A 13,045-nucleotide genomic window follows, 5' to 3' on the forward strand; every position below is an offset into this window, starting at 1 on the left:
CATAGAGTTGTAGAGTTGGAAGGGACCGCAGGGGTCATCTAGTGCAGGGGTCAGCAAACATTTTCAGCAGGGGGCCGGTCAACTGTCCCTCAGACCTTGTGGGGGGCCGGACTATATTGGGGGGGTGAACAAATTCCTATGCCCCACAAATAACCCAGAGATGCATTTTAAATTATAAAATAATAATAATTTATTATTTATTCCCCGCCCATCTGGCTGGGTTTCACCAGGCACTCTGGGTGGCTTCCTACCAAGTATTAAAATACAGTGGTCTGTTAAACGTTAAAAGCTTCCCTAAACAGGGCTGCCTTCAGATGTCTTCTAAAAGTCTGGTAGTTGTTATTCTCTTTGACATCTGATAGGAGGGCATTCCACAGGATGGGGCCCGCTACTGAGAAGGCCCTCTGCCTGGTTCCCTGTAACTTGGTTTCTTGCAGTGAGGGAACTGCCAGAAGGCCCTTGGCGCTGGAGCTCAGTGTCTGGGCAAAACGATGGGGGTGGAGACACTCCTTCAGGTATACTGGACCGAGGCCGTTTAGGGATTTAAAGGTCAGCACCAACACTTTGAATTGTGATCGGAAACGTACTGGAAGCCAATGTAGATCTTTCAAGACCGGTGTTATGTGGTCTCGGCGGCCGCTCCCAGTCACCAGTCCGGCTGCCGCATTCTGGATTAGTTGTACTCATTCTATTCATTGTACATTTTACTCATGTAAAAACACACTGATTCCCGGACCATCCACTGGCCGGATTTAGAAGGTGATTGGGCCGGATCTGGCCCCCGGGCCTTAGGTTGCCTACCCATGATCTAGTGTAACCCCCCTGCAACGCTAAAAATGTGCAAATGCTACTCTGAGTCTCTCTCCCTGTTTGCTGTCCTAACCCTTTTAGTTCCACATACATTGATACAGTTCATGCCACCTTTGGCACTTTTTCTGCACTCTCATATTGTGTTTGTGTACGTGTGTGTGGGCAGACGCTCACAGGAGCCATCTTCTTGCCATCTTTAGTTACATGCAAGATAACAGTACACCTACAGTTTCAGAAGTGGGGCAACTCTTGTGGGCCGGCTAAAAAGTCTTCTACAGCTGAAACAAGTGAGCTAAGCTACGCTGAAACTGATGGAGAACAGCATAGGTTAATTGTGAGAAACTATTAGCGTTTGTTGTTGCTGCTGCTTTTTTCTTTTTTTTTTTAAGTCTCCAGAGAAGATAGCTCACTCCTAATGCTTCCTTTTTTAATGCTGTTTCCAAAGAAAGTTATGTCCCTGGGAAATAAGTTCTAATTTTAAGCTTGTTTTTAGCATGCCTACATGCAAGAACACATTGAGTTGTTTCGACTGGGGATTTTATTTTTTTTAATCCATCAGGACCTAGAAGACACATTCTGGATGATAACTAATGATCACAGAATGGGAGAAAAAACACACAAATATGTTAGTTTTGAGAAATTTAATTTATGGGGTCAACTCCTTAGCTCTCCCAAAATGCCATGTCCCAGAAATTCCACCATTCAGGGGGACTATGAGTTTAAAAAGACATGGCGATCATCCTGGGTGGGTTTTTTTAAAAACCCATGGTGTTATTGACTGTAGGCTCTGGCAGGCACCGCCATTTTCAGTAGACCCCAACTGACATCACCATTAGCCATGAACCCAAGAATCCACCTGGAAAAGTCAAGTGGGGACACCAGACCTATCATTACATTTTGCAATTCAGTGAAATGTGTTGTGTCACTGTAGACCTGCCTATAATTCTTTATACTTGTTGCAATTGTTTAAATTGTTGAGAGGACTCCAAATCCAATTCTGTGTGTGAATACAAACATTTACCTACTCCCTCCCTACAATAAATTTCTCTTAGGCTTGCTGTAAAAGCTTATGCTGCAATGAATCTGTTAGTCTTTTAGTTTGCTAAATTGCTCTTGCTGTTTTTGCTACAGCAGCCTAGCCCGCAACTTCTCCTGTGACATGTCAGACTTCTGAGGCACTTGTATACTTTCTTATTGTTAAAAGAATGTGGCTGCACATTTAGAACTAGCTCAAATGATATTATTGAAAGAGCACGAGCTTTCCTGATTTTTCTCCATACAATTTTCTCCATTCCTTGGGCGATTTCGTTCTTCGCTGCCTTAGTGGCACAATAGACTTTCCGTTCCTTGTAAATTTTTACAGCTTGCTTTAAAATCTCCTGCTATAGATGCCTCAGGAGTCTTCCTCTCTTCCTTCCCTGCTGGATTAACAAAACTGCAGCATGGAATTTGTGCTTCCTGCAACATCACCAGCTAACTTATCTGAAGCCTGCTGTCTGAATCATACTGCTCTTCCCTACTCTCTAAAAATCCCAAAAGATTCACCTTCAACTGTTGCGTCCAATTTAATGGCTATGGAACTCCACTTGAAATTCTGGCACTGAAAATTTCTACTGCTAGTCTCACAGAGCAAGCAGATTTTCTGCCTTTTATGTCTTTTAAGCGAAGTAGCCACAAATAGATGAAGCTCAAGGATGGCAGAAACAGGCCATATGTAGTCTCATACAACAGCAATTAATTAACTGACCAATTATTAACTGATTATTATTATTACCCCCAGTGCTTTGTGGGGTAAAAAAATGAGGTGACAGTATTCCTCTGTTGGTAAAAGATTCATAGGTTGTCAACACAGTGGTTGCCATAGACAGCAAAAAAGAAGAGGTGAAGTGGTCTGAATGAGTGATTGCTGTCACACACAAAAACCTTTCTCCTATTGTTAGTTTGATTCAAGGAATCAGAAGCAAAGGAAAATAATCATTAGTGATGCTTCATAAGCTATACACACAGCTAGATTGGTAACTGGGAGCAGCCACCGAGACCATAGAACACCAGTCTTGAAAGACCTACACTGGCTCCCAGTACGTTTCTGAGCACAATTCAAAGTGTTGTTGCTGACCTTTAAAGCCCTAAATGACCTCAGTCCAGTATACCTGAAGGAGCGTCTCCACCCCCATCATTCTGCCCGGACACTGAGGTCCAGCACCGAGGGCCTTCTGGCAGTTCCCTCGCTGCGAGAAGCCAAGTTACTGGGAACCAGGCAGAGGGCCTTCTCGGTAGTGGCCCCCGCCCTGTGGAATGCCCTCCCATCAGATGTCAAAGAGAACGAAAACTACCAGAGTTTTAGAAGACATCTGAAGGCAGCCCTGTTTAGAGAAGCTTTTAATGTTTAAATAGGTTATTGTATTTTAATATTCCGTTGGAAGCCGCCCAGAGTGGCTGGGGAGACTCAGCCAGATGGGTGGGGGTATAAATAAATAAATTTATTATTATTATTATTATTATTATTATTATTATTATTATTATTATTATAGCACATACTCAGTTTGTGGAATTCATTGCCGTAAGAGGCAGCGATGGCCGCAAGCTTAGAGAGAGAGAGAGAGAGAGAGAGAGAGAGAGGACTGCTAGTCATAATGGCTGCTTACTTCATGCAGGCATTGAGGAACAGCCGTGGGAGAAGACTGCTGCCTTCATGTCCCGCGCAAAGTTGGCTCAGCTTTTTAGGCAGGGTGAGGCCACTGCCTCAGGTGGGAGGAGCCACCCAAACGGCATGCCTGCAGGCGCCCTGCCTGCCACACTGTCTCTGCCAGCAGCCAAGAAGCGATGCCACCAGCAGCACCATTTTGGGGCAACTCAGCCCTCCTGTCTTATACTCTGCTAGCAGCAACTTATGGAAATATATGAGAAGGCACTCGCTGAATGCTGCAATCTGTCTTGAATCCGAAGGCTGGCAAGGAGTGAAACTATATATATAGCGGCTAGCGTTGGTGCTCTGCTTTCCCTCAGGGGAAATGGCACTAAATTGTGGGCGTGTTTTGAACAATGAAAGCCAGTTTGACCCTCTTATTAGCAAGGCCCTTCTCTACTTATGTGTGCATCGTGTATAGTATTTAAAATACATTAATACTAAATGATCATGATCACACAGAGGTAATACTTGGGTATAGGTGGACCAAACATAAAAGTTTGGTTTAGTTTTCTCTAGCACTCAAAAGAGGAAGCCAGAGCAGCAATTCAAATGCTGGAATTCCATACTGTATAGCTTAGCCTTTAGGTCTAAGGACACTGTCTTGTGTTTGCAGATGGCTGAACTGATATGACTTCTGCTTTGGGTTGTAAGGGCATTGCATGCTTGAGTCGCTGGACTGGCCCTTCCAGCTGTGCTTTATGTTTGCCTTAGAGGGAATTCCACTGGCAGGGATTGCAGGCTGCAAACCATCTGACTCTATCTCTAGAGGCTAGAGAAGAAGGTAGCTGACAGAGGGCTACCAGCTGGTGGGAGCTGTAGTTCAAAACACCTGGAAGGTCTCAGTTTGGGGGGGAACTGCCCTAAGTCATTACAAATAAAAGGTGTGTCAGAACTGTTTGCTAGGCATAACTTCATGAATATTATAGCTGAATTTGTGTGCTGTGTCTTGGCCTTCTTGTTACATACATTTTGACTTTCTAAAATTTCACCCCTTGTGGAAATTCAGGGACAATTACAAAGCAGACACAAATATCAGCTTCTTGATGAGTCTCTTTTAAGTTTTTACTCTCAGGGTTGAGATATATAATTGGTCCTAAATGCCTGTTAACAAGCACACAAGCACAGCTGCATGACCACACAGACATACAGAAGCAAGTGCAGACCACTAATTTTTAACCTAAAAACATTTTAATTTGAAATTGGATCGGACGTATGATATGCAGGCTGGAAGAAGTTTATTTATTAAATCAAATAAATAAAAAGTACTCCATGATATAGCCAGTAAAACTTCATTATCCAAATTTCAATTAACCTAAATGTTATGCTAATTTTTTTTTGCAAAGAGCATTTCAGAAAGTCTCCAAATTGGATTAGAAAGGATCTGAGAGTTAAGGCTTGGGGCACATTGAGATCCATGCTTTGCCTGCTCTCCTTTGACATCATAAGAGACGATCTTGCCAAGAGCTGGATGTCAGTGTGAAGAGAATCATCTCCAGGACCAAAACAAGTTGTCACATTTATTAATGAGTCACTGTTTGCTGTGGCCTCTCACAGAATTTTAGGAACACCTCCAAAACATCCAGCCTCATGCTGAATTTTTAAGCCTTCCATTACAGTATTGGGGGGGGGGGGTTTCACAGCAAACTCACACACACACAAAATACCCATCCCTGTCTAACTATGTGCATTGAACCATTATTTGGCTGGCGAACTACACTGCAAAATTCAGAAGAGTGTGAATTTTGAAGGATGGCTTTGATTTGGTTCAGTGTATTATTTTGAAAGGTGCAAATTATTTTGAAAGCTGCAAATTCGCCTTTAAATGTGAACTGAGTTGAATTTCTCCCTGACTCTACTTGTGATCCTTCTATTCACATTTATTCCGAAAGAAGCCTCACTGAGTAGTATCTGAGTAAGGTCTCGGAGTGGACCCATTATAATTAGTAGACCTAAGCTAATGATGTCCATTAATGTCAATCAATCTGCTGTGAGTATCATTAACATTGAATACAACCCACTGTGTTCACTGGGGTTGACACTTGAGCAACTGTGCATTAGAAAGTTCCTAGATGTAGATCTTTAGAAGTCTCATAGTCTTCAAAACATGCACCACTTACATTCTTGTGGTGCTTCAATTTGACAAAAGACATTCCATAAATTAAGTCAGGTCACATTTGTACTTATGTAAAATACAAAATAATTGCTTAAAGGTAAAGGTAAAGGGACCCCTGACCGTTAGGTTCAGTCGCGGACAACTCTGGGGTTGTGGCGCTCATCTCGCTTTACTGGCCAAGGGAGCCGGCGTACGGCTTCCGGGTCATGTGGCCAGCATGACTAAGCCACTTCTGGAGAACCAGAGCAGCACACGGAAATGGCGTTTACTTACATCTAACCAAAACAAAAGTGCCATTGCTAAGTACCTTGAAAAAATAGGTTGCTTCTCTGGATTCCTTAGTGTAGATCAGAATGCCTGTCTTCAGGTCTATACTGGCCTCTGATTGTAGAACAAGCTGTAGGTGGAATGGCAAAGATCAGAAAACAGAACATAAACTGTAATCTGTACTACAATACATGAGACAGAATTTTTAGACATGAAGAAATGACAGTGAAATGTAGTATTTGAAACTATAGTATTCAAGGGGATTATCCCCCCCCCCCCCCGTTTGGGGGAGCCAGGCAGACACATGGCAAAGGCTGATCTCAGGCTACGTGGCTCGTGCTTCAGCCTGCACAGTTGGATAGGACAAAACCTCAATGGTTAAAGGAAACTCCATTTTAATGTACAAAGCCTGCCTTTGCGCCCCACGGTGCATGTGTGATGACAAGCCTCTCTCTGAAGCTGTTTCGAACATATCCTCAGGTAACAAACGGCAATAAGTAACAGAAATATAAAAAGGTCTGTGCATTTAGAATTCAGCCTGCTGAGGTCCTTGCAGCTTACTTCTTAAACGGATCTCTTTTCCCAAAAGGAAAAGGATGGTTCTGGTTTCAGAAGAAAGATGAGTGCACAGTCTGTAGTGCTGCAGACACAGAGAGTGCAGATGGGTGTTCCTCCTTGAAAGCAATAAACACACAGCATTCTTTTGTTCCGTGATAAATTGCTGCTGCATTTGTGGTTATACGTGTTTCAGTTAGGAGAATAAAAAAGGATTGGCTTCTTCCTGTGATATCATGAACCTGTCATCTCACCCCCAATCTCCAAAAGAGTTGGCTATTCCCGCCCCCGCCCTCCAGGGCATGAGTCATAAACACACTTACAAACATAGATGTGCCATTTAAAAACAATACTAAAATAAATGGTGGATAGGCTGCATGACTCACAAGGGGAAGACATGGGGCTGATTCAGCATTTGATTACCTACTGTGCTCATTACAAGTTGAAACTCCGGGGTTGGGGAGCACATACAGCAATCAATGAACCCTCAGAAAACTTTTTTCTGACCTTCGTCCACTCAATGGTTGTGGGAGGATAAGGGTTGCAGCAGGCCCAGCTTCGACACGCATGCATTCCTTTGAATGTGTAACTGTACACGTAGAGTGCTCTCTCCATTCAGAAAAAACAGAGATTTGATCATGCAGGGGAAAGCCTGGTCTCCTAGCAGGCCTGCAAATGAATCCGCAGAGGTCAGAAGTGAAGACAGCATTTGCCATCCTGTTTTCACCTCTTCTGTGCTTCAGTGAAGGTCTAAATGGGGGTGGAGAAAGCTCTTGAAACTATGCCTCAGCCGTCATCCAGAGTTCCTTTCGTTACCTATCCCTTCCTTTACGACAGTTGTTCTCAACCTGTGGGTCCCCAGATGTTGTTGGACTACAACTCCCATCATCCCTGAGCTCTGGCCTTGCTAGCTAAGGGTGATGGGAGTTGTAGTTCAACATCTGGGGACCTACAGGTTGAGAAAGGCTGCTTTACAATATGGGTAGCAAACTAAGGCCTGGAGCCCAGATCCAGCCCAATCGCCTTCTAAATCCGGCCTGCGGACGGTCCAGGAATCAGCATGTTTTTACATGAGTAGAATGTGTCCTTTTATTTAAAGTGCATCTCTGGGTTATTTGTGGGGCCTGCCTGGTGTTTTTACATGAGTAGAATGTGTGCTTTTATTTAAAACGCATCTGTCAGGTCTGCCTCTAGATCCCAGCTCACAGAGGACCAACGCCCGGTGGATATAATGTACAAAAGTCTTTATTGAAGTTTAGTTTCCATTTCAAAGCTCTGGGCGCGCAGACCCACGTCTTGACGCTAGACTGGCTAAGTCCCCTCTGACTCACTGCTCCACCCACACCAGTTTAAGATTCTAGCCCGGCTCCACCTCTTACGCTGTTCTTTCCTTCGCTGGGTCCTTCTGCCCTCTGGGGTTTCCTCCTTCCTGGACTCCTCTGACGCTGAGCCCCCTGAGTCTTGTCCCTCCCTCCGGCGGGCTTTAGGACCCGGCTCCCTTCCCGGGCTCCCCGCTGTGCCGCGCTCCTGTACATTTGAACTTGGCGCGCGCGCCCAGCCGGTGACTTTCCTTCTGACCGTTTCCCCGCTTCCTGATGTGGGCGTTGCCAAACCTGACTCCTCTCCTCCCTCTGGTGGTGAGGACACTGGTCCCGACTCCTGAGACTCCCCCTCCCCACTGCGCTCTGGTGGAGACGCTGGTCCTGATCTCCAACTGCTGCTCAGGGACTCCCCGCTGGCCCCTTCCTCCTGGGGCTTCCCCCCTGGAACGCCCCTCGCTCTGGCCACCGGCGCTCCCTTCTGTGAGTCCTCCGATTCGCTAGAGAGGCTTGTGGAATAACTCTGGCCACTGTCACTGCCTGCGCCCCCCTCGTACTCCTCCTCCTCACTCTCCATTTGCTCCCCCTCCTGTGTCTCTCCTTCTGAACCCCTGACAGCATCTCTGGGTTATTTGTGGGGCATAGGAATTCGTTCATTTTTTCCCCTTCAAAATATAGTCTGGCCCCCCACAAGGTCTGACGGTAGTGGACCGGCCCCCCGCTGAAAAAGTTTGCTGACCCCTGCTTTACGCTCACGTACTCACAGCTCTGGTGACCAGCACGCAGCGAACATACCAGAAGCACTTCTCATGTACACACATCAGAGTTAGTGGCACTGAATTCCACAAAGCATGGAGGGGAGATTTGGGTTTCCAACTGTTAGGGGACAGGCAGGGGGCACAAGGGAATCATGACTGCCCACAGTTCGCTCACACCAGCTTGCTGTGCCTCTTATCAGTTTGGAGGATACCTCTCTCCTTCCTACTGGACAGCAAGCCTGTCCAGCTGGTGAGCCACCAGTCTGAATTCAATCTGTCAGGCATGGATTGCCATTCCTCCTTTCCCCCCATCTCCAAGGAGGTAAGAGATTTGTCAGAGCCTCGACTGCGCTGCATTAGTCAGCCCCAACTGTGCAGGCCCCACTCCCTGGTGTTTGAGCACAATGCACATCAGTACATCAGAATCAGCACATGACCACAAAGCATGCTTGCTGCATGAAGTATACAGTGGTACTTCGCAAGACGAATGGCTTGCTAGACGAAAAACGCGCAAGACGAAAGGGTTTCTGGAGTTGCTTCGCAAGACGATTTGCCCTATGGGCTTGCTTCGCAAGACGAAAATGTCTTGCGGGTTTGCTTCCTTTTTCTTAAAGCCGTTAATACCCAGGGAATCCGTGCTCCGCAAAACGAAAAAATCGCAAGACGAAGCAACTCGCGGAACGAATTAATTTCGTCTTGCGAGGCACCACTGTACCTTGATTCTAAGACAAACTTCCTATGGAAACATTTGATGAACAGGATTGGTTTAGATTTCATTTTTGACTTTAGTTCTATTCATTCAAAGCAATTATCAAGAGGTGGCTTTCAAGTAAAAAAGATACACTATTTTAAAAACACAGTTTAATAACAACTACTCTAATTGTCTCTAGCATGAGCCCATTCCATCTGCTTGAAAGGCATTGTCTAATTGTCTCTAGCATGAGCCCATTCCATCTACTTGAAAGGCAACCTCATCCCTGAAAACCATCCTATTAGTGAGGCTACCATTTCTTTAGTTATTTTCTGCTTGATAACCTCCCTCCCTGAAACCCTTAATTAGGTCTCTTATCTAGCTCTCTGACATCCAGTACAGGTTAACAGCTGGTTTTACAGCTGGTCAAATTAAAAAAAAATACACCAGCATGGTTGAATTTCAGAGGGAGCTTTAATAATCTCGTACAAATCCCTTCCTCCAATCTTGCTCTGTTCATTCAAGCGGGCTCCTTGCATTTCTGCAAGTAAGCGAGGCTGATAGATTGCCTAAAGTAGCTAAGAGTAAAACCACATCCAAACAACCTCAGTAATAGGACGCCCATCAAAAAGCAAAGGGGTTTGTATTCTTATGTCCAGTCTTTTGATTTCATTACACGTATAGAGTGGTTAGGGTGCTAAACCTGTTCCTGGAATATATTGCAAGGGTATAAAGGTAAAGGGACCCCTGACCATGAGGTCCAGTCGTGACCGACTCTGGGGTTGCGGCGCTCATCTCGCTTTATTGGCCGAGGGCGCCAGCATAGTGCTTCCGGGTCATGTGGCCAGCATGACTAAGCTGCTTCTGGTGAACCAGAGCAGTGCACGGAAACGCCGTTTACCTTCCCGCTGGAGCGATACCTATTTATCTACTTGCACTTTGATGTGCTTTCTAACTGCTAGGTTGGCAGCAGCAGGGACCGAGTAATGGGAGCTCACCCCATCGCGGGGATTTGAACCGCTGATCTTCTGATCAGCAAGTCCTAGGCTCTGTGGTTTAACTCACAGCGCCACCCGCGTCCCTGTATTGCAAGGGTATAGTGCATTTCAAATCAAACCTTTATTGTTACAGTCAGTGACCAGCATAAAAAAGCAAAACAAAAACACATAATCCAGATGTGTAATTTAGAGGAAAAGAAAGTAAAGAAAAGAAGCATAGACTAAAGTAACTAATCACCTATTCTTCCCTAAGTAACCTCTCCTTGTCACATGATCTCTGTCACATGATATCAACAGCTGGCTGCTCTGAGCTATAATGAACTCTTCGACTGCTCAGACATGTGTGGGAAGGAGGAGGGTATTTTGTGTGGTGTTAAGAGCACAACACAGATCTGGAGGCAAGTGCCAGAAGAGCCAAAATACTGCTTGCTCCTTCGTGGAAAGGGGCTTCAGAAAATATATTTTCATTGCAGAATTCTGCTTTATTACAGGAAGATTTATATACATAAAAGGATGCCACGCCGCATGTTGCCAGGGCAGCTGTGCCTGAGGGCAGTTCAACAGATGAAGCATCATGATAAAGTTGAGGGAGCACCACCCAATGGATTTCTGACTTGGCATGCAAACGCTTATTTAGGCAGATCAGTGGGAACAGGGTAGACCAGAGCTTCCCACCAACTTTTCATGTTGGTGACACACTTTTTAGACCTGCATCATTTCGCGACACACTAATTCAGTGTTACTGAACAGGAGGGGGACAGGAGGCGGGCAGGTGTGGAGGATTCCCTGGTCCTGAATGGGGTAACTGTGCCCCTGAAGGACCAGGTGCGCAGGGCAGCTGTTTACCAGCTCCATCTGGTACGTAGGCTGAGACCCTACCTGCCTGCAGACTGTCTCGCCAGAGTGGTGCATGCCAGAGTGGTGCATGCTCCGGTTATCTCCCGCTTGGACTACTGCAATGCACTCTACGTGGGGCTACCTTTGAAGGTGACCCGGAAACTACAACTAATCCAGAATATGGCAGCTAGACTGGGAGCGGCTGCCGAGACCATATAACACCGGTCTTGAAAGACCTACATTGGCTCCCAGTATGTTTCCGAGCACAATTCAAAGTGTTGGTGCTGACCTTTAAAGCCCTAAACGGCCTCGGTCCAGTATACCTGAAGGAGCGTCTCCACCCCCATCATTCTGCCCGGACGCTGAGGTCCAGTGCCGAGGGCCTTCTGGCGGTTCCCTCATTGCGAGAAGCAAAGCTACAGGGAAACAGGCAGAGGGACTTCTCGATAGTGGCGCCCGCCCTGTGGAACGCCTTCCCATCAGATGTCAAAGCGATAAACAACTACCTGACATTCAGAAGACATCTTAAGGCAGCCCTGTTCAGGGAAGTTTTTAGCATGTGATATTTTACTGTATTTTTGGTTTCTATGGAAGCCGCCCAGAGTGGCTGGGGAGGCCCAGCCAGATGGGCGGGGTATAAATAATAACTTATTATTATTATTATTATTATTATTATTATTATTATTATTACTAGTAAACCAGAGGTTAAATGAACCCCTTTGCAGCCCCTGGAGGAGCGTGGAGAGTGTTTGCATGACACAACTAACTACACACTGCAGCCAACACACAGTTTGGAAAGTTCTGGGGTACACCTTTGAATACATAAGAAGGGCTCTGCTGGAGCAGACCAATTGCCCACATTGCCAAGCATCCTGTAGCCCACTACAGCCAACCAGACTGTCGGGATCTCCGCTCGGCCAAGCTGATAAAGCTCGTTTTCCTCCGGCCGAGTCTTTTGGAATCGCCTCCAACGTGATTAACGACCTGAGCCTTTGATGAGGCCTCAGGCACGTTCCCACCCAGCAGAGAATCAAAGCAGCACGCGGAAGTGATGAGATTTATGGCTACATTGCAAAGAGTTTTATTTTCCTAACTATGCAGACGAAAAACACATCCTCTCTCTGTGAGAGCAGAGAGCAACTGAACAACAAAGGAACAAAGGAACAGGAAACCACTAACGTCACATCCGTCTCCTGTCTCCAGTGAGACTTCCAACAGTATGGAATGTGTGGAATGTAAACAGAGTCTTGTGACTCCAAAGCACTGCTCAGTGGCAAACAAAAACTACCGGTAACACAGACGCCCGTCAGAAGCCCACAAACAGGGCGTGAAAGGCAATAGTCCTGTCGTGCTGTTAATCCCCGGCACCTGGCACCGACAAAGGCATACTGTCTCAGAAATCTGGTGGGTGCATATAGCCATAATGATTCGTAGCCATTGGTGGCTTTTTGCCCACATGAAATTGTCTGACCCCCTCTTAAAAAGCATCTTTTGCCTGCCCTGGCTCTCTAATAACTGACTATAATGCACTCTCCCCATTAGTGCAGATGAAAGGTCCCACTTCCATCCATCAGATGCATATTCTCATATGGCAGCAGCTTCTTATGTGGATCCCAGTGGATTACTAATCAAGGGGCATGGCTGTCTTTGGAAAAGGAAAAATGGGAGAGGGAAGCTGCTAGTTGCCAAAGCTTCTTTATTCCATAAATTAAATGTTGGGGAGAACAGCAGTTCAATGGTAGGGCATGTGATTTGCCTGTAGATGATCCTCAGCTTAATCCCTGGCATCTGCAGTTTGAAGGATCTAGCAGCTGCTGCTGGGAAGTACCTCTGCCTGAGACCCTGGCAAACACAGCCGGCCCTACCATTAGGCAAAGTGAGATTATCATCCCAGGCAGCAAACACCAGGGAGGGGGAGACAGAAGCAGCCCTCAGCTGTTGCTTCTAAGCCCCCCCCCCCAGGTATTTCCTTATTGCCACATGGCCCTGCCCCAGGCTGGCCTGCTGT

General features: G+C 46.1%; 1 protein-coding gene across 1 annotated transcript in view; it reads left to right on the plus strand.

Annotated features, from left to right (window-relative positions):
• Nucleotides 1-13,045, plus strand: part of STAC (SH3 and cysteine rich domain) — an 83,112-nt gene that overhangs the window by 42,498 nt on the left and 27,569 nt on the right. The gene's annotated exons all lie outside the window — the stretch shown is intronic.

Source organism: Podarcis gaigeae, assembly GCF_964106915.1.
Source record: "Podarcis gaigeae genome assembly, chromosome: 12".
NCBI lineage: Eukaryota > Metazoa > Chordata > Lepidosauria > Squamata > Lacertidae > Podarcis > Podarcis gaigeae.